The sequence below is a fragment of the Peromyscus maniculatus genome, chromosome 4, assembly GCF_049852395.1.
Source record: "Peromyscus maniculatus bairdii isolate BWxNUB_F1_BW_parent chromosome 4, HU_Pman_BW_mat_3.1, whole genome shotgun sequence".
Taxonomy (NCBI): domain Eukaryota; kingdom Metazoa; phylum Chordata; class Mammalia; order Rodentia; family Cricetidae; genus Peromyscus; species Peromyscus maniculatus.
In genome coordinates this window covers 101,891,681-101,912,651 of record NC_134855.1, presented here as the reverse complement: position 1 = coordinate 101,912,651, position 20,971 = coordinate 101,891,681, and the positions used below count along the sequence as shown (strand labels likewise).

Sequence of the window (20,971 nt, the reverse complement as noted above, 5' to 3'; positions counted from 1 at the left end):
ACTGGTTTTTATAAAAATAAGCCCTGATATATTGGTATGCATTTGTATTGTCTGGTTTAGTTTCTGAGAGCAGAGTCTATGTCAGCCAGTCCAGCCTTGAACTGGTGACCATCCTGCAAAACTGGTATATAATCAGACCTATGAATGGGGGAACAATGACTGTATTAGTTACTTTCCTATTACTATGATAAAACATTAAGACCAATGACATTTATAGGAAAAGCAGTTTATTTAGGCTTACAGTTTCAAAAGGAGAAGAGTCTATTATGGAGGGGAAGTGGCAGGCATGGCAGCAGGCACATGGCTGGAATAACAAGCAGAAAGTTCAAATCTTGAACTACAGCAGGAAGCAGAGGGAGCACCGAGAATGGTGTAAGGCCTTTAAATTTTCAAAGCCCACCCCCGTGACATATTTCCTCCAGCGAGGGAGGCCACATCTCCTAAATCTACCCAAAGAATGCTACTAATTAGGCTCAGATTCACAAGTTGTAAGGTTGCAACTCATTTGTAAAAGCTCTTAAAAGTTGAGGAGGGGGGTAGATATAAAAATTGTGATCAAGTAGATGTTGCTTTTGATGTTTTTTCAACCAACTTTCTAATGTGTGGCTTTCCCATCTTTCGAGGGCATCTCTTGGCATTCATGGAGCGTGCTTTGTCACTTGGTGATGTCTTGAGCCCCTTTTACCTTCACTTCAACCCTGTACAGAGCACTCTCTGCTTTTAAATGCTTTCAGTTGAAAACATATAAATCCATTCTTCAAAAGCATAGCTGTGTTTCAAAAGTCTCCGCCTCAAAACAATGGCAAGCATGCTCACTGGAAGGTTTTAAATACAGAAAACGCTGTAGTAGATGATTTGTGTATCATTTAATTTCACTCTTCCATGACTTACTTTTAATCTAATTTTTTTCCAGAGAATTTAAATAAGATAAACAAGGTCTCTCAGCTGGTAGGTTACAGTAGGGAATTACATCTGGGTGTCTTTTAAATACCCCTTGATTTTATATTGTATTACATGTTGTTTTCAACTCGGGAGAAAGGGCCCACGACTACACTGTGTCCTCTAGTGCCACCTGTGAATTTTATTGGATGTCTTTCAGAGAAAACATTCAGGCAGGTGTATTAGGCAGACTTTCCTCTGGCAAAATACATACATACATACATACATACATACATACATACATACATACATACAAATATGTTGACTCAGTCCAGACCAGAACTTACAGGTGATTCAGAATTGTCATTGTTAAACAGTTACCATTTCTAAAGCGGTTGACAGTGGAGCTGTTAAAGTGATACACACTCAGTTTTGCTGTGAATGATAACCTCTGGCCATACATTTTTACTGTGGCTAATCAGTGGTCCTTTGCATAAGCCAAAACAGCCTCTAGTGAGAAAAAATAGCAATGCTTTGGAAAGAGAGTTCCCAGAGAATTATATCATTTTGTACTGCTCAAAGATACCTCAAGACCATTACATATTGATAGTCAGAGTTGATCAGCATTGAGATCTGAAGCAAGGGTTCCTCACAAATGACCTCAAAAGATACAAACATGGAAACTTACCTTTTGTGACAAGTCACCCCTTTGCTTCCCAAGGTCTTTTCAAATGCCATCTCCCCCAGGGCACATTTACTGTGGACAGCTCACAGCTCTACCTAGTCTCTAGTTCTAGATAGTTTATGTCTCATCTATCCCATGACTATTTTCTTTTTAAGACAGATGTTTTTGCAAAATTATTGACACACAACACTGATTAGCATCAACTTCAGTCTTTTAAATTAATAGAATAGAAATCTGTGGCTTCTCACAGTGTCCATAAACAATTAGATTTATCTAATAACTCTTAAAATGCACCAAGTATTTTAATTTGAACAGTAAATGGTAAGTCAAATGGGCAAATAAAGACTATGGCAGTAAAGAATTGGGGACTAGATTATTTTTTGGAAATAAAAGCACTTTAAAAATCACTTAGGAACTTAATTGAATAAGCATTGATCACTTTGTACTTTCATTCAAATGAAATGGAGAATATTGTTTGGGGAAAAATATCACTGAAACATATTTTGCACCATTGTGGATACAGACTGTAGCATAGACACTTTGATTTCATAAGTTCTTTGTCTCCATTTTTCTTCTAGTAGAAGTAAAATGACTGGGGAAGTTCACCCACTCTCTAAACTATCAACTTCAGTAACTGATATTGCCAAACCCATTAATATTGAATAATGTCTGCGTCATCATCGAAATCCTTTTGAAGTGATTCTTATCTTTTCAGATAATTCCATAGAAAACACAAAACCCGGGGTCAACAGACAGATCATTAATTTGTCTTTTATATTTACTATGGTCCTATTTTTTATTGTCTTAAAAGCATTATCCTTCTATTTCTTAGACAAATTAAAATTGTATAAATTTTGTAAATGAGCTTGGTCTAACAATCCTACCCTGACATATGGTAGAGAGTTCAGTAATTCATACCATTCATCCTTAATGGTTTATATTTGGAAAGTCTCTTTGTAGAGTGCAATGTTCATTCATTTTACTTCATAAAACACTTGTGTAAGTATTGTTCTCCACAGACAAAGCAGCATAATGTGGAGACAAATTATTTGGAAGTAAATTAAAAAGACTGAATATTCCAAAATGCAAACCACTCAAGGATTCTACTCAATAGACAAACAAGACAAGGCAAGCATGGCCCCCCTCAGCCCTGCAGAGACACAGCCCACTTTGAGTAGAGTTCACATGTCTCATTCTCTGCTTCCTCCTTCCAAATCTCCCTTCAAGCATATTCAGGAAACCACACATCTCTAGAGAAGCAAGAATTGTGAAGTCATCTTAATGTGTTGGGAAACTTTTTAAGAATGATGTTATTATGTAGGGAATTTTGAGGTGGCATCCCAAGTTAACCGGGGAAAATAATTTTCTCTTTATACATATGTGTTGTAGTGTATAATGTGTTCCCATAATGCTCACAGAGCATTAAAATCTGCTGTGTATTTTAAACCTCAGTCTCCAAATGTCAGCATGAGTGAGATGGCATGGGTAAAGGTGTGTGTAGCAGGGTAAATGTCATATGACTTTACTCCAGAAGTGGAAGCTGTCTGGAATGTGTGATTAATTAATGTTCTTAAATCTTTAGATTAAAAAAAGCAAACGATAGTGAACACTGGCTGGAACATGAAGATATAAATTTAGAATAGTACTTTTAATTACTCCAGGTATATTTTCTGATTTTAGTAAATGTGTTGCTTCTATAGATATCTGAGTTTTATAAAAGGCATTATTCCAACCACAGAAAGGATTACAAGTCCTCCTTATGTAAGAACCACTTAAATTTGTACAGTGGGTTGATGACACCTCTTTCTTGGCCTTTTATAGTCTCAACATGCTTTTTACAGATGTAACTGTCATTCCAACGATGCAATAAGATTACTCTAGCAGATACTCATTCATGGATTGATGGGGACCCAGAGCAGAATTCAGCACTCTGACTCACTTTCCCACGTCCCCCATCAACTTAAAGACATATATAGCATCTTTTGTCTTCTTTCCTGGAGGAATCTTAACTTCAGAGTGCCTGAATGATTCATTCTCTTTCAGGGGTACAGCACAACCATGTGATGAAGACCATGGACCCTGAGGGTAACTGCAGTTCCTCACCAAACCGCTGCAAGGTGAACATACCACTGACCTCTCAAAGCATGTGCCTCCATCTGTCAAATGCAATTGATGATAATAAATTCACAGATTACCAGCTATATATAACTAGCTCCTCTATCTATATATCTATATCTATATCTATATCTATATCTATCTATCTGTATATATATATGTATATATATATATATATATGCTACACACACACACACACACACACACACACACACACACACACACACACACCATATAACTAGCTATCCTCATAAAGGGCATACAGTATGAATTGAATGTGAACTAATTTTGTTATTAGATATTCCAGCTTATACTATGCCTATCTATATAAATATGCCCTGTAACAAGCCTTAAACACTGATTCTAATAAGACATGAGAAAACCTACCTTAGATCAGTGCATTTTGATGGGAAAGACACGTTTGAGGCTTGTTTACTCAAGTAGAATATGGATGAAGATAGTGAAGTAAATTTATTTCTAACTTTTTCATAGGTTTTTACATGGGGACTATATTTTAGTTTTTAATGTGGTAAATATGGTTACTTAGTCAACCGATACTTATAGAGAACATGTTCCATTCCAGGTACTGTGGTCAGCACTGAGGATTCTGCAACATCTGAAGCATCCAGGGCTTCAGAAATTCAACCCCACACTTCCAAACTTCCCAATTCTTACAGCTAAACATGTACTCTTAAGTGCACGTTTAACTAATTTGAAATAGAGTTTCTCTGTTCTGTCTTACTGTGCCAGAGCTGCCATCGTGAAAACATGGAGCAGCTGAATTTTAGACTCTGCTCAGCTCTGGGAGCAGCCATTCAAGACCAAGGTGCTGGGACTCAATTCATCCTGAGGTCTCTCCACTCAGTTTGCAATAGCTGTGCTCTCACTCTGTCTCTGGGCATGCTCTTTCCTCTGTGTGTAAACATGTCTGATGTACCTGCCTGTCTGTCTTTCCCATTTTAGGTAACAGTTAAGTTTCCCTTTAAGTGAATTGCTTCCTCAAAGGCCCTGTTTTCAAATATCACCACATTCTAAGTATTGGATTAGAGTTTCAGCATGTGCACACATGGGGAATGAGTCTATATACATACATACACACCACACACACACACACACACACACACTTCACCCCACACACACACTTCCTAAGGCATGGTTGTGAGTTGCTAACAGTTTTTCTTACCTACACAAGCCCATTCTTCCTGAGAGTGTCTAGCAAGCACCTTGGTAGAATGGCACCATTGCTTCCCAAAGCTGCTCAGCTCCCAGGTGGTGCCGTCCATGGTTGGTAATGAGAGCAACTGACACCATCTGATTCCATAATGCTCTTCTCCACCCTATAAGTCCTCTCCATTAGCCAGTAGGTCCATTCACCCATCCCAAGAGATGTGCCAATACTTTGTGGAAGGATTTCAAATAAGGGACAAGAAACAAACCACAAACAAACAACTGGACCCACAGATGGCCACTTCTGGAGACCATGTGTGCGGATTACCTCCAGTGGGGCTCCTGCTCATGGACAGAACAAGCAGTGGAAACACCACAGAGACCTCGTGTGTGTGTCCTGTCTTTTATGTTTCCCTCCTCAGAGTGATGCTTTTAAAGAAAGTCCCTTACCAAACACTCATTGAAATGTCTTCATGTAGGCTCCGTAGAGAAGCACAAGAGCAGGTCTACACAGCTGCCCCTCCTGATGTCCCAAACTGTGTTTGTATACCATCTGTAACCAAAAGGTATCTGTGCCAATGGACTGGGATCAAAATTTAGGACCCGGGATATAAAACAAACTGGGTTTAAAAAATCCCAGTGTAACAATTTATTAGTTTGTTTCACCCTCACCATAACCATAGAAACAAAACTCAACAAAAGCACTGTACCCTGTTGTCAGTATGCATCCGGGTCCCTGCTTGAACATCATCAGTGATGTTCTTTAAGGAACAGTCAGCAAAGCAGGCGAGCCAGGATTGCTGCCCCCAGCAACTGTTTGAACATTAGGGAAGAACAAGATCAGGGACAAGGTAGGAGCTGCACTTGATTATTTTTAGCTTAATTTTAAATGGATAAATGCAAATGTTTATATTTACCACAGACAACATGACATTTTGAATATTTTGAATATGCAGCACATATAGACAGTTTACTCCTCTTGCCCGTGCTTAGACATGCTACCTTATTCTTTTTCTAGTTTGAGCAGTCTCTGTCAATTAAATATTGTCTATATTGAAAGTTAGGCCCTTATCAAGACTGTTTATAGATCCATTTCCTGGAGGAAATCTTCTTTTTAGGCTGCATGCACAGTCTTACATCCTTTCCTTTCTTCTCCAAGGTAATTCCTGGCTTATGGCAGTGGATGGAAGGCAGCCCCAATCCATGGTGTTGAACTTGGACTGCTCCCAGTTTCCTCACAGAAGAAGAGGACAAACTTGTTCCCACCCAATGAATAAATTAGAGTAAAATTCAAAATATTTAGCAATGGGTGTGGAGCACCATGAACCGAGCAGAACGCACGTCAGTCTGATAACTATCAGAATGGGACAAACAAAGTGATGTAGATATGCCTTTGCAAGCCAGCTAGACCTAAGTCCTGAGGGTAACTACTTTAGTGTGGATGTCTCATCAATAGTTTGGGAAGGACCTGCTGGTACTTTTCACGGCTGTCAATAGTCGCAACTACTTTTCTAAATCCTTAAAGCTCCCTCCAGTAGCAGCTAGCTGCTTCATTCCGATCTTAGATACTCCCAAATTGGCACATGACTTCTGGATCCCTCTTTGGAGGTTTACTGATTGATGAGTTAGGCTATTGCTGACATTCAACACTTACTTAAAGTCATACTGCAGCTTCTCCTAAAACTTCAGTTTCACTGCAGATAGTCCAGAAAGCCTGGTCCTTAGTACGCATCCCTACCCTCTATCTACTCAGGTTTCGCATCTTTAGCTCAAGGACAGGGAAACCTCCTGGCTCCCTAACTCCAAGCTTGCTATTTTCTACCACAATTTACTAGTTTGTTTCACCCTCACCATAACCATAGAAACAAAACTCAACAAAAGCATTGCACCCTGTTGTCAGAATGAACCCAGGTCCATAAGGTGTCTCATGGCTCTTGGGGGTAAGATGGCTTCCCATGTTCTCTGTCTCATCTTGTTCACGCTACACACCAGAAAGCATGATCACCCTCCAGTCTACCCCCCAGTCTTATTTCTTCATTTTCTGCTGACGTTTAAATAGATTTAGAATTTTATTTTTCTCAATCAGAACCGACTTTCCAGATAATGATGACAATAATAAAAAAGAGTCTAACGACAGGGCTCTGAAGTGCAGTGTCACTCAGTGACTCTGTCAGACAGCCGGCTCCATCATTCTTAGGACAACAAGCCTTGTGGATCTGCAGAAAACATTCAAATATGTCCAAATATAATTCCTTCATGTGATGATTTTGATATGAATAACAAAGACATATAACCTATTTTGAAAACATCGCAATAAGATATACAAGTACTAACACTTGGAGCAACACTTGTGTTTATGTAGTAAACAGTGTATCAAGTGTGAAAACTCAAATCTCTCTATCAAGAGATCAAATATTTTTGGATAAATTGGCTTTTGTAGCCAAAAAAAAAAGGAAAAAGAAAGAAAGAGAGAGAGAAAAAGAAAGAAAGAAGAAAGGATGGAAGGAAGGGAAAAGAAAGGAAGGAAGGAAGGAAGGAAGGAAGGAAGGAAGGAAGGAAGGAAGGAAGGAAGGAAGAAAGAAAGAAAGAAAGAAAGAAAGAAAGAAAGAAAGAAAGAAAGAAAGAAAGGGAAACAGGTTGGCTGGCAAAGACCTTCTAGGAAGCTATGGATCATCAAAGGAGACTTTTGGCCTGTTGGGAGTTGGTTTTCCCTTGCTGATGTTGTTATGGTCATTAAATCACAGACTATAACTAACCAATCCTGGGCTTATTTCAGTTAACTGCTTTCCTCCTCCCTCATTGACACCCTACCCCAAGACTTTACAAAACGACAAGACTGAAATTCTGATCTTTGAAATAAAAATTCAAAAGGAAGCAAGATAGATCGACTGTCTGCACAACAGTGCGACCTAGTCTGAAAAAAGAATTGGAGAGGCCTATTCCTGCTATTTTCCTAATGGTTCACTACATCCTCAGCTTTCCGAGTACAAATTCACTGCTAATACATCAAAATTTTAGCACATGGTGCACCAGTAAAGCTGGGTTCTTCGCACATCTATAACTTAGGGTTCTGGATAGAGTACAAGCTCACACCCTCACAGGCTGCCTTGAGAGAATGTTCTCTGACAGAGAATTGGATCTCACAGGTGTAGGGATTCTCAAGTTCTCCAGATGAGTTCACTGAAGATGCTACAAGCCACGGCCCAAAGCCAACTGTAGGTGACAAGTAACTCCAAACCACTGCAAATCAAAGCACAGATTTGGCCACATTGACAAAGAAAAGCTTTCGAAACTGGTAAGTGATTTTTTTTCCCCCAACGGTGCTAAGATCCTATTCATGCATCGTTTTCCAGCGTTTAGAATCTGGCGCTTTTCCCAGTTACTAAAAATTCTCATGAAAAGAAGCAGTCACACAAATGCAACCCGACAAGCCTAAGATCCTTTGTTGGTTTTCTTCTATAATTGATATTACACGTATATTTAGAATAAACGGACAGTGCAGCCTTGTGCCAGCCGCCCATCCTAATGCGTTTCAAATTCTCTTGAATTGTGTGCAACTTCAGCAGTTTCTAATCATCTTACTTTTAAATACCTCTGCTCACAATATGAAAAGGCTTACAGCTTCATTTAAATTAAGACATTCCACATAACTCTGCCTGCATTCTTTCAAAATACTCAGTCAATTAACATAAGCTACCTTCTAGAGGATTTGCTGTAAGTCAGGTGGAAAGAAATGATTTCAGAACCAAAGAAGAACAAAGCCATGAAATAGACAGCAAATCAAATAACTGAATGAATATTAAGCTTGTTTAATTTCCCCATATTTTAGAAGAGAGGATATGTCCCCTTTTACAGTGTTCCGTCATGGATTGTTTCTGGGCATGCACAGTCTGCCAGGACAGCTCTAAAGGGACAAAATATTCAAAATATTGCAGCCCTCATCTATCAGATGGCAGCCCAGAAAGGCTCTGCAGATTCCAAAATACTGCCAGCTCAATCACCTTAGGGTGCAGTGAGGTGAAGCCCGATTCATCATCCCCAGGGCATTAAATGCACTGAGAAACAGTCCTGAGTCTGGCAACCAACTATGGGACTGGCAACCAAAGTTCTGGATGGCCAAACACCGAGCATGTCTGACAGTGGGGCCAGGCTGCCACCTGCAGGACAACAGGAACACAGCTCCACAGATGCCAGTCAGTTCCCAACAGCCAGAAATGAGGCTGCCGCTAACCTAAACCTTTTCCACTCATTCCATTCTCCTCCCTGACAAAATAGCTGAGCCTTTCTCCTCCATGGCTCATTGGTTTGTTGAACATGTGGAAGCAATGGCAGTGGGTGGAGCCAGGTGCCCCATAGCCCTTGCCTTCCTTCTTGCCTTCGTCACAGACTCAAAAGTGTGGAAGCTTACCTTTAAGCACGCCTTTTTTCTTGTTCACCCATTTTGTTGTTAGGGGTCTTATGTGCTAGTCTAGAAGCAAAAATATCATGTCACTTTAAACTATCTAGACTCTCAATGGAGAGAGAAAGAGAGAGAGAGAGAGAGAGAGAGAGAGAGAGAGAGAGAGAGAGAGAGAGAGAGAGAGAGAGAGAAAGCCACACTTTTGTGATGTATTGTTCACACAGAGTGAGTACTGGGTGCCCTGTGAGACTCCGAGAACCGAAATCTAATTCCGTCAGGATAACAGTGGGAACAAGACTTTAAGAGTATCTCCTGTGGTGTGTGTGTGGGGTGCTGTTGAGAGGCTGTTAAAATCTGATGGGTCAAATCCCCAATCACCACAAAAGCATGCTTCCAGTCTTTCCAATTTCCATCATTCTTACCTGGGAAAACACAGTACTAATACCCACTTTATCATATTATGGAGGAGACTGAAATTATACTCATCAAAAAGTGAAGACAGGATATTAGTGTAATTCCCACACACGGTTTTTGAAAATTAGACTTATCCACGTAGAGAACATAGGAAAGAGGCAGGACACAGACAGCAGCTGCCAAGGAAGGCAGGTGAGAAGCACCGGGTCAGGAGACCCTCCAGGGCAGGCTGTCACCATAGGCTTCCACCCCCCTTTTATGATCTGGACCCACTCGTCTTCCTTTTCTTCGCTCCTTGCTTTCTCTTTTCACAACCCTCAATCATTGCTCAAGAAAGTGCAGCATTCACTGCCCAAATAGTAAAACAACCTTTTCAGTTTCAGCTAATTCACAACCTAATAACATTTTATTTTTGAAAGAAATGGGATTCTGGAAGTAATTTTATTGTCGTGATGTGTTTCCTCCAGGTAATTTAGCAGTGAGAATATTGGGCAGAGCTGATACCCTGAGATGACGTAGGTGGGTGCCAACTGGTCCCTACAGGATGTGCTGTGAGTCTGAGAGAGCTGTAGTGACACCTCCTGGCAAGACCTAAAGAGCATTGCCTGTCATAAAACTTGCCATGCTGTCACAACTGTATGATCAGAAACAATGAAGAAAATAGATTTCCCTCTGTGTGCTGTTCCTTGATACAAAAATAGTCCATCTGTAGGGAGAGACAGTCACAACACTTGTATCCATGTTTGTGTGACTTCCATTTTAAAAACCAGCTGAGTCCAAGGGAGAAGATGGTCATGTTTTTATTTTTTATGACATCCAATAACTAAAGCTGATTTTATCTACTTATCTAGGCATTCTATATACAAAGTTCATCCAACACTATCTAGTGCTAATTCTAAAATTCTATAGAAATGATTTTTTTAAGTGTCTTTATGTAGTATTTCTATCTGGGATATTTGTAAACTGTTGGTCTGAATGCCTGGACAGTCAACCTCCTCACACTTCCACTTCATCCCCAGCTCCCTCCCTATCTCCAACACTGTAGTATCTACATAGGTCTACCCTAACTTGAGGCATTTTAAATCAAGAATCTCCTTATTCACTGGATATCTCTCCCCAAATTCTCTACCTCTTGGGAAATGCACCTGTGTTTTAAGAAACAGTTTAATGTCCTGCATACCAGAGCTGAAGTAGAAATAAATATTAATTATCAAGTATCTACCTCTTCTCAGACCTTGTGAATGTGAAGACAGTTCTAGAAATATAGTCTACATTCTCCCTCCTTCCCTCTTCCCACTCATACCTATAGTCATTACTATGTGCTTTGGGCTTTATGACAGTTATTAGGAACACAAGAACAACCACATGGCAGATACTAACTTTGCTTCACAAGGTTTGAATTCTAGTCATCAAGTAAAGAGGAAAGGAGTCAACAGCACAAATTGCAATAGGTTCTATGAGGGGAGAAATGATAAAAAAGAATGACAGGAGTCTGTGGAAGAGTGGAAGTCAAGGAAAACTTGCAAAAAAGCATTAGCAAGGAAGGGGTCTGTGTCAGGACAGGATTTGGTTTCTGTAGAAATCCTGAAGAAGATTTGAGTAGCCAATGTCAAAGTTGATGAATATGATTGTATCCAATCATATTGAATGAATCACTTCGAATATGACCCTCAAAGTGCAATAAGAAGCTTGCAAATGATCTTAAAGGGACAGGACTTGACAAATAGCTGTGACATAATAGAGCTTATGTTATTTTTGATTATTGCTTGATCCTTTTGACAACTTCAGAAGCTAGCTATTGACAACCTCATTTTTAATGATGGAAACACAGAAGAGAAGCAACTCCCCCAATCCCTTGTCTTATAGCTTAGCTTGGAAATGGCAATGCTGAGACTCAGCAGAGACCCAGGGTCCATGCATCAGATGATACAATTACAACCTCTCAGATGATTGTTTTGGCAAAAGCAGGAGTCAGGAAGAAAGCCTGTAGGAAAGCTGGGCAGTGTTTATCCCAAAAGTGATGGCCAAAAGGACAGTGGAGAAGATGGAGAATTAAGTGGGTCTATGATGTATCTGTGTTGAAATCCCACAAGGTCTTGTTGGTAGAATAGATATCATGGGCCTGAGGAATGCCTGGTGGGGATACAGCTTTCAGGGACAGCCGAATCACAATACAAAGGTGGCTTCCCACAAGAACCACCTACCAGTTTTTCTCTAAACTGGGCGTATTTACAAAGGATTTGCTATATGCTCCTTTCAGTGTTCCATGGGCCAGCCTTCTAACAGTATCTATTCTTCTGTTGTACGTACTCAACATGTTATTCTCTATTAGTGAAGCTTTGCATTCTGTATCACATCTACTTTCATTTTGTTAAGAGCTTCCTGTAGTATGAATCCTAAAGGGTCTTATTACTAAAAACAAACCTGGAGCCAGGTATTGGGGTGAATGCTGGAAGATCAGAGAAGCAGAACAAGCCACAGCCACCTCACCTTGCCAATTCTTCAGCTAATTCTGTTTCCTCAGACTGGATGCCTCTCAGCTGAACTGTGCTGCTCAAAAGCCTAAAAGCTTAACCAGGCTAAAAGCTTAACCAGCCTCTAGTTCCTGGTCCTCATGTCATACATACTTTTCTGCTTTTTGCTATTACTTCCTGGGATTAAAGGCATGAGTTACCATGCCTGGCTGTTTCCATTGTGGCCTTGAACTCACACAGAACCAGGCAGATCTCTGCCTCTGGAATACTAGGATTAAAGACGTGTCTGCCACCATTTTCTGGCCTCTATATCTGGCTGTTCTGTTCTCTGACCCCACATAAGTTTATTAGGGTGCACAGTATTGGGGAGAACCCAATATCACCACAGCTGGCCTTTGGAAAACTGCTTATAAACATCGCTGAACATTCTACTAGGGGCTAGCTACATGCAGCTCAGTAGAATAGCATTTGTCTAGCATGGACAAGACAATGGGTTCAATCCCCAGCACCACATAAAGTTCTGTCATAAGAACACAGATAATTTCTTGTTGTTGTTGTTACTCTTTTTTCCCACTCTATCTTTGGTTAGGCACTGTATCTAATTTTTCACTTGTCTTACTAATTCCACTCATATAAATATTTTTATTGAAATCCTGGTTGTTTCCTAAGGCTGAGAAAATAAACATGAAATTTATAAGTCATTTATTAATAAATTAGTTACCTATTTTGCATCACATTTCACTACAACTATTGAACATTTGCCACTGCTTTATGAGAGAACCTGCAAGAATGCAGATTAGCCGAGGGCTGGGCATGGATGGAGAGATGTAGCAGTAGGTGTCCATGAAGGCCATTTTCTGATGCCTTCAATATTAACAGTGGCAAGAAGACAGACCTTCATCTGAGAGTGAGCCATAGCCACAGGAGTGTTCTAGAAGAGAAGAGAAACTGTCCTGCAGTTTTCCAGGAAAATGAATAGAGTCACGTATGTAGTCAGATTACCTGAAACCAGTAACCACTTATGGCAATGAACGAGGTCACAGCATGGTTTGACCCTTTCCTCTAGCATGTTCAGTGACTCGGGTTTTAGAAGAAGTCAACCTTCATCAGGACCAAACTTGAAAAATCTTTGTCTGCATCCTGATGGCCACTGTACTGTGGTACTTCCTGGTGAACTTCATATTTTTTATATTTCTCAGAATTTCTGCCTTCATCCTGGTAGCTCTGGGCTGTGATCAGGCCACTACTTTCCTCTTCTATGCTTGCATTTGCCCTTTTACCTTCCCACTTCTCACCCACCCAAACTGAGAAGCACATCCCTCCTCAGGCTCACAAGCCCTGAGCTGTTGGGCATGTCTATTTTGCTTATTCACCTGCAGTACCCACTTTATTCTCACTCTTTAAGGCAGCAGACTTTTCTTTTTGTTAATACTCAGTCCTGTTTTTCAATGTCTGGAACAGGGTAAGTTCTATTTCAAGTTAATGAAAGTTAAGTCTTTTTTTTTTCTATTTACAAGATACTTTTCCTTTTAAACCTTCAGCTGTGGAAAGATCAAAGTTGCCTTGATCATACTCACAGGACAGCCTTATTACTCCTGAAGCCACTTGTCAGTAAACACTAACAGGCTGCAGAACCATTTACGTTAGTGAGAAGTCTGAAAATGAGGCATGTTTCCCCTTCCATGCGTTTCTTTTTTGCAACAGTTAGATTGCCTGCTTAGTTTTACAATGACCACAATAACTAAGACAAATGCCATGTTTGTATCGTCTTTTTAGGATATCTTTACATTTCTAGTTTCAGCATGACTAAAATAATTTCTCTCTCTCTCTCTCTCTCTCTCTCTCTCTGTCTCTCTCTCTCTCTCTCTCAATCTCACACACACACACACACACATTCTCATTACGTTCAATCCAACTATCATGATTCCTTCAAATAGAAATAACCATTTTAGTTTAGTTTATTGACACATGTTTAAATTTTTTCTGTCGTTTGACCAATCCAGCAGGCAAAGTTGGACATTCTAGGTTGCTTACAATAATAATAATAATAATAAAAATTTAAGTTAGTAAATGGTGAAGTTCTCTTAGAAGTTGCACTTTTTAAAGTAGATATTACCACATAAATATGACAACCTCATGAGGTCAGGCCCACATGCACACCAAACAAGAACAAACAGCAAACATTTAATGGACACATATATGGAATAAAGAAAGCCCACAGTGAAACCCAATAATCTAGTATGAGCAATGGAGATACACAATAATTTTTTCCTGTAATTCTCATACACAATGTATAACTGGACCTCAAGTGCCATTGAAAAATAAAAATAGAATTTCCACTTACATCTTTAGAAGCAGCTACTCTTCAAAATTAATCCACTTAATAAATATTCAACTTCTCTACTAACTTTTCTCTTGTGAACTTTATTTTACATGCTCAGGATAAAAATGGTATTTCCAAACCCTTGAGTTTAAATCCATTACCCCCAAAGTTTCTCATGCCAGGACAAGCTGATGAGGAACAGTTAGCTAATTTCCACTCCCTTTAAGGACAATTAGAAGACAAATTCTTTGCCCAAATGGAATGAAAGCCTAAACATCAACCTGAACACACCTGAGCAGCAAGAGTTCATGCCTGCACTGTGTGGCAGTGTGGTCTATAAATAATCCTCTCAGGTTTCTTACCAATTAGGACTCATCACGTGGCACATACCTTAGATGTCAGCAGTTAATTTGCATGTCAATGAAACAATAATTTGATGAAATTTTAAAGCTTTATGCACTATTTATACCATAATTGGAAGCACAGTGAGTGTACTCATATGCAGATTTTTATTGTGTTCAATGATCTCTTTAAAGGTTTCATTTAAGTGATCAGTGTTCATCATAACCGGAGTTTCAGTTCGGGACAACAGATCTGCATTTTAGACATTAAATTCCTTTAACATTAATTCTAATTGAGATGTCTGAAGAAAAAGACAGTCATGTCCACCATGCAGCGGAGAGGCAGCCACTTAGATTTGGGACTTTAATCCCTTTATGGCCTTAGCTGCAAACATGTCACCCTGGATCAATTATTTTTTTTTTCAAGTTTATTTTTTCTTGCTTCCTTTCCCCGCCTCCTACCCAGATTTTCTATAGTTAAAGGGAACACTTTTGTGGGTGGTCTCTTCTAAAAGCTGAAACTGGTTGTTGATTCTAGTACAAAGGGAAACAAGCAGTGGGCACTTAAGCTTAACTACTGTTCTTAAGGGCAATACTTAGAACAAATACTGTATTTACATGGACAGAAATTTCCAAAGCTGCCAGCCTGGTGGGGGAAGCTTGCTGTTGGAATGGCCACACCTACCAATAAGTGCCAGGCAAGCAGCAAGTGGAAAAACCAAGGAGTGAAGGAAGGAAGGTGGGAGGGAGGAGAGGAGGGAGGGCAAGTAGGAGGAGGGAAGAAGAAAAATGGGAGGAGAGAAGAGAACGCATGAAGAGAAGTGGGGAGAAGTCTGAAGAGCTGGAGAGATGGCTCAGGGATTCCAGAGAGAGGATAGGTTCAATTCCCAGCAACCACTTGGAGGCCAACAACTGTCTTTAAGCCTAGTCCCAGGATCTGGCCCCCTAAGGCGCTACCCACTTATAGTGAGCAAACATTCAGGCAGGTAAATCACTCGTACACATAAAATAAATTTGTTTTTGTTAAAAAATAAAAAAAAAGAGAAAGAAGTGTCTGAGTTTCCAGTTCCATGGCTTCACAGTAGTTCCCCAACATTCCTTTGCAGCCTCACCTATAAAGAATGCTTGAGTTTTATGTACTCCAAGGGGAATTCCTTCTGATGGAAAATGTGGTTGCTTTGCTGAACTGCTTAAGACTTGCTATGAGAGTGCTCCACTAGGAAGTGTGTACTCAACGCCGTTAAGAACAGGGTTTGGATTTTCATTTTAATGCTACAGAAGTAAGCAGAAATTGACTCAATTGTTAGTTATTTATCACAGCTTCATCCAGACAAGATATAGCTACCATGAATCCAGAGTAGCTTGGGATCAGAGTTTATCTCTTGGTTTGCTTACTCTCCTATCACCATTAACCCTCCTTTTAGACCTATTTAGATTCTGTCCTAAGTACTCCTTTCTATCTACTTTGATGAGTCCTCTCATTCTACAATGGAAAACAAAATTATGTATCTTGACAGAGAAAATGAGTAGATAAACAGAGTAAGATAAGGAAAAGGAGAAAAAGAGCAGCGTTGTAGATCAGATCATTTGTTTCAGCCACTTAAGAAACCTACATTACTTTCCTGAAAACACATTTTAATATATACATGAATTATTAAATTGACTGTCTTAGTCTTTATCTCATAAATGCTTTTCCTTATTGTTAATTAAGTTGATCTTCATCTTAAAAGAAATAGAAATCATTGTTGATTTTTAAATTCAACACTTAACTCAATAATATTTTCTTCAATTAGTTTACATCAAAGGAAACTAAAAGGACTATTTTAAAGAACTTAGTTTAGTCATTTGACCAACATTTCTGGTTTTGTCTACTCAAGCAAACTGAACTTCAAACATTTCTTGTTTAATAAACATTCAGTAAGTAGTCATGGAAGAAAACCAAAAAGTTTTTGCTAAAATATTCTGGAAACACACATTGACATACTTCATTCTCCCATAAATGGAACAGCACTCCTCCCTACAACAGTATGAGAAAACAGAGAGCCTTTGATACCTATGGAAAGCCAAAGCTGGCATTCAAATGTAGCCAGTAAAGGCAGGGCTTCTGCTTAGGAAAGTGGAATCTGGGGAAGCCAAATACCTGACATGGGCTTGGACTTATGGGCCCAGCAGAACTTCTGAGTGCATTCCACTCAGGGAAAACTGATCTTCTTTCTGCCTGTTAAGTTCTGACTTGAGTTTTAATGGAAGTTACTCTCTTCTCTTTTCACCCCTTCCCTGGCCAGTCACCACTCCCCAACAAGTGTTTCACATTATGTCCCTTCACCAGGCTATGTGGAACATATTTACCATACATTTACGACACAGAGGGAAAATATCAAACGACTCAGGTTTTACAGGTATTGGTCTAAAAAACTATTTATTTTGGAGAAATGTGGACCAGATAGACTCAGTAATGACTTGAATGACAGTGTACAGTACAAATAATTCTCTATTTGGGGGTCCTGAGAAATTACAGCAAGTGATTGTAGAGTAATGAATGTTTGTAATTCATTAGCTGCCATTTTAAAATGCAAAGCACACCATGACATCAATGATGTTCTTTTAAATCTCAACGGACAGACTATTACAATGAATGCACTTGGAAAAAGACGGTGCACTCCAATAGATATTTGATGAAATTTCAATGTTTCCATAATGGTGATTCAGTAGCACTTCATAATTTATAGAATGATGAAAATACCCACAGACTGGCTTAAAAGTACAGATTTTATTTCTAGAAACTTGTCATGAAATTTTAGTAATAACAATTATATACTGAAAACTTCTTAATGGCCCTTCATATGGTTTTAGTATACCTTTAAGAAGACAAATAGTATTTGTTTAAATCACATTTTCTCCCTCGGAAAAAGTAAATAACATTTATAACTGCTTCTTTTCTTTTCTCACTTTCTATCTTCCTTCAGCTCCTAGACAACAAAACAATGGCTCTTTCTTTCTGTGGAAGAGAAAACTCAATAAATACAAATGGCTACAGGGCCTCAAGGCAGTGAAATTATGGCTTTCTAAGGACTAGGTTTTTCCTTCATGAAGAAACACATTTAAAAAAGACTTTTCCCAACCCACTTTAAAGTCAGGCATATTTCAATGAAATAATTATTTTGGCAATGCTAAACATTGCTGACTGATAAATGAGACCCAAATAATTAAGTTCTGTTCTTTTACAATCAAGATTTAGTGTAGTCATCAATCTGAGTAAGAATGTGGAGTCTGGAGACTTTGGAAGATGAACAAGCTACTAACTGAAATTGGTCATGTGGGAAGGTGGTTAAATGAGTGCTCGGTTTAAACATAGCTGTGGATAACTTTCATGTCTTAATCTTCATTAGAACTCGGCTGATTCATTGCTCATTTGTTCCTGCGCTAACTTGGACACCGTGTGCAAACAAACAAAAGAAAAACTGTACAGATAATTCAGTGCGTCCAGTGAATGTCACAGTGTCAAAAGTGAGATATAACAATAGGCTATAGGGAAAGTTCTTTTCAATATGAAAATCACCAATAAAGCAAAGCTGTCATTAAAAAAAAAAAAGAAACACTTTAGGATATAAACATTAAAAGTGATAGGGACGAGAGAAGGAGAACACATTATACTTTGTGTGTGTGTCTGTGGAATTGAGATGCCTGCCCAGGTTTCCACTGCTGTTTATCATTTACCTAATTCACACTTCTAGTCTTAGAATCAGCCATACAGCTTTTCGTACTGTAATCAGCACCCACACTTCTCCATCAATTCTTCTTCCCTCCAAGAGCAAAAAAAAGCTATGGTCAGAGAGATGTTCACATGAGGTCTTTCTCCTAGGGGCTGAACTCCAGGATTCAGCAGACAATGCACTTAGCAGGTCGTGGGCACAGCAACATCAAATCCACGGAGAAGGGCAGTGGTGTTTATTAGCAACTACTGATATTCAAGACCGACTACAGATGCATAAAGCGTATGCATAAACATGTGTGCGTGCAGTACCTACATGAAATGATATTTAAATATCTCTTGCTAAGAGTTGTGCACATAAGGAAAAGGGGGAACAAATGCATCCTTAGTTCAGGGACTAAGGCACTGACACCATGAACAGGTGATATCATTGTCATTTAAATAATGGAGAAAAGCCAAATAAGGATGTATATGCTGTGATGGAAGAAAAGGCTTTGCTCAAGATGTCCTGGGGCTCCCCAAGGAGGAGAGGAGGGAGATGAGGCTCCCTCTGCCTCTGGCTCCACTTCCATCCATAAATGTTAACATCACTGCTAGGGTGGGGAGCCATGGACTCCAAACCACTGTGTGGTGATGTGGACTGAAGAAATTACACTTTGTTTATTAAAAGGGACTCCTCTCCCAGAACCATGCAATCTCACTACTTGAAGGTACAAAAAGAATGAACACAAATCCACAAAGAGGGGGAAAGGGCTGGAAAAAAAAGAACAAACCCCGCCCAAGAATCTTTTAGGGAAACAGGTGCTAGCAAAGGAAAACAGCAGTTGTCCCAAACGCTTCAAACTCCACCTTCATTATTCTGAAAACAATTTCAGTGCAGGAGGGGGATATCATTTCTGCTTCTGAAGCTCCATTCGCTGGGCTGTCGGTCTAAATCAGTCAGATCTAAGTTTTGCACTCGGGGACGGTTTCCCTTGTCGACTACTCTTGCTCTCTGAACCGAGAAGTCCCTTTCCAAAATGAATGGTAAATCAGCTCCGACCCTCACTCCTCCAAGTCACCACTTTTATTAACCCTATGAGCTGTGTCTGTGTTGCCCAGCCCGGCCCCAAGAACAGTCACGGCGAACAATGAGCCAGACAAGGGACCCACCCAGTGAGCACCTGCTAGCTGGCGCACAAGCCTGGGCGCGGGACGCTCGGGCCTCGGGTTCTGGTTCCCCACCCTGCCCGTCCAGACCCCAAGAAAAGCCTGGAAGCAAGTGGTTCCCTGCCACGGACTCGGAGCTCCCGAGTCAACCCTGCCTCCCAACACCCACCAGTTAGAGCTGCTGTACCTAAAAACAACGCAAGCCCAGCGGTGCTGCGGGGTGGTCCAACCACCACCTACCAGCCGCCCCGCGGGTTCTGGCAGGCACCGGCGCCTGGTGGCCCACACTGAAATCCCCAGAGCTGTGGGGTGGAGAGAGGTGGAGCCGGGAGCCTTAAAGTGGCTTCCTCTGGCCCGCCCCTGGCCTGGCAGGGCTCTGGGATCCCATAAGACACAAAAGATGGGCAACATCCGAGCCTGCCACTGTGCCGTCGCCGGGGTGAGCGGCGGGGCCTCGGGCGGGTCCCAGTCCCTCCACTGTCCATTCCCGCTCCCTGGTCCACAATCCCGCTTCCTGGTCCCAATCCCAGTTCTCTAGTTCCAATTCCTGCTCCTTGGTTCTAATCTCTTTTTGGTCCCCATCCCGGCTCCCGGCTCCTGGCTCCCGGGTCCTTATCCGTGGTCTCCGCCCGCGGCAGGAGCATCCCTGGATGCCGCCGAGCCCCGCGCGCTTTCCGAGAGCTCCAGTGGGCAGCGAAGGGCGCGGGCGGCGGAGACAAGAGACACTTACTTACCGGGAAGGCTGAGCGTCAGTCGCTCCTCACTCGCAGGTGTCCGGCCCCGCGGCCGGCGAGGGCGCTGGAACAGCTTGGAGCTGGGCACTTGGCGAGCCCGGGACACCCTCGCCTCCGCTCAGCTGCGCGCTGTCACCGCCCCCGGCAAGCCGCGGCACCATCCGCAGCCCCAGGCCTCTGCCCCGCTCTCCCGCGTCGCCCGCTCCAGGCAGACCACACCCTGTCACCCCCGCAGCCCTCCACTCCTGCCTCTTTGACACTTCACCGGTTACTCCGCCGCCCGGCGTCTTCCCACCCCCTCAGCCCACGTGCTTCAGCGCTCGCTCTCGGCTTCAACTTCCCCCGTTGGTCCCCGCCCGCCTGGGAACCTCTGGACTCAGGCTGGAAGGTGCCCGGTCCTTCCACAAGCCCAGCCTTTGCACCTAGGTCCTCGGGTTGATGGTGTCACTGCGATGCAATATAGGCTGTATGCCGTGTGTCATGTGTGACGATGTATTTTGTTGTTGTTGAGCCATGCATTACTTTTAATGTAGTAACGTAATTTAATAAAATTATAGAGATGTGTTTATTCCCAGGAAT

General features: G+C 41.1%; 1 protein-coding gene across 14 annotated transcripts in view; it reads right to left on the bottom strand.

The window, feature by feature from the left end:
- Positions 1-20,698, bottom strand: part of Sema6d (semaphorin 6D) — a 569,376-nt gene extending 548,678 nt beyond the window's left edge. For all 14 annotated transcript variants that reach the window (XM_076570515.1, XM_076570530.1, XM_076570523.1 and 11 more), the window contains exon 1: positions 20,393-20,698. The gene's annotated coding sequence lies outside the window, so the exon portion shown is untranslated. The remainder of the gene's footprint in view (positions 1-20,392) is intronic.
- Positions 20,699-20,971: the final 273 nt, after the last annotated feature.